The following is a 1,954-nucleotide window of genomic DNA, read 5'->3' as shown; positions in this document are numbered from 1 at the left end:
TCTTCGTATCTATCACAAGTCACCCAGACATAAATCGTTATCCACCCCACCAATCTACAGGGTTTGCAGTAATCCTATCACCTCCCTTGGCTCACCACCTCCTCTTGTAGTTTTATGATAACAGAAGAAAAGTTTTGCTACAAAGAATCTCTCACTGACACCCCCTGACTTTGGGGTCACCATGCCAATGATCACATATTGTCCCTCTGATCAATATGGTATTCTGATTTTCATAGTGACGCTCCTCTCAGCGGCTCTCATTATGCAGATGGCAGCAGCTGTGTTCATGGATCACTGATTGTGCCCATTGTACAGATCCCTATTATAATCAGGTCATTGTCACAGCAGACACACCCTGCCATCTACAAAGCTCAGCTATATTATTAGCTGTAGCTGCAAACATCTGAGTTATAGGCTGACTGCATACATCTCCTACATTTTATTAGTTGGGCTTAAAGTGTACCTGTCACCAATGGTCAATAGATGCAAACAATGCTTTATCAGCCAGTTTGTTTAGAATTAGTGACATTACTGAGGTGTGAGCTGCTAACGATCTTTAAAGTTTATTAAAATAAAAAGAAAGCAATAAAGTGTATTCCAATGTTCCTAAAGTAGAGGCCCTCCCTAAATGAATGATATTTTCTTCCAAAAGCACTGTGTATCATAAAAACTTGCCATGTTTTGAGACTTTAAGCTTTTTATTGCATGCTATTGTTTCAGATCCTCTGCTGCCTCTTTGCAGCCACTTACTTACCACTTTTGGAGATGGGGGCAAAAATAGGGGACAGTCCCTCTAAGTCAGACATATAGTGGTGCACTGCGTGCATCTGCATGGGGGCCCCAAGTCTTCCTCAGCCAACAGCCCCCACCCACCCCCTCTCTAGATATCGTATTTGAGAGAAGATCTCTCACACAACCATGAGGAATCAAGCAAAGAAGCTGTGCACAGGAATACTTGATGCTATGTTTTGATGCAGCACATGGACACTCACCCACAGGGTGTTCTGAGAGGTTATTGATAAATTGATAGATAGGTATTGAGAATTGATAGCTCTCCCAATCCATCCTACCCATTCAGATTACCTACTTGCTGTGTGAGTCAATGGGTTGGCAGTAGGTGGGCCATGGGGTAGCAGTGCCTAGAAGTGGATGAGACATGGAGTGGGGCAAGGGTGGAGACAGACATTAGGGTGGATGGAGCACATGGATGAGCATGGGCTTGGATGGCAGGGGGGCTTCATGTCAGTTCTGCACAGAGGTTCACTATTGGCTACATCTGCCATTGGTTGGGGGTAATGAAGAGTGGCCGTCCTTCCAAATCAGTGACAGTTGGAATGGTTTGAAGAGGGACAGTCTCTTTCTTATCAGAGACAGTTCTGGCGTATGAAGAGGGACAGTCCCTTCTAAAACGAGACTATTGAATGTTATGAAGACAGACAGTACCTTCAAATCAGGGACAGTTGAATTATTTTAAGAGTGACAGTTACTTTAAATCAGAGACAGTTGGGAGGGATGAGGAGAGCCAGTCCCTCCAAATCTGAGGCTATTGGACGAGGGACAGTCCTTCCCAATCAGAGACAGTTGGGAGAGATGAAGAGGGAAAGTTCCAGGTTGGGTTTCCTGATGGTGACAACAGTAAATATTGTATGACAAGTTGAATTGGCCCCTTGTAGTCACTATGGGAATCCTGTCAGGGTGACAATGTAGCTACAAAACACAAGTGAGGGACAATTGGCATATTTTAATAAGAAATTAACCCAAATTTCAGGTTTATCTGTGATACCTATCCGGGCTCCTGATGTTCCCACTTTGTCCAGTACTGAAATGATGAAATTACCTGTCAGGAACTAGAGAGGCTCAGTTTTTGTTACCCTTTAGGCCCCATTCACACCTATGTGATGTACTACACAGGAACAAGCCGCAGGCAAAAACAAAACATTCTTTTCAGTGGTGC

This window comes from Pyxicephalus adspersus, chromosome 7 (assembly GCF_032062135.1).
Source record: "Pyxicephalus adspersus chromosome 7, UCB_Pads_2.0, whole genome shotgun sequence".
Taxonomy (NCBI): Eukaryota; Metazoa; Chordata; class Amphibia; order Anura; family Pyxicephalidae; genus Pyxicephalus; species Pyxicephalus adspersus.
This window is presented reverse-complemented; position numbering follows the sequence as displayed.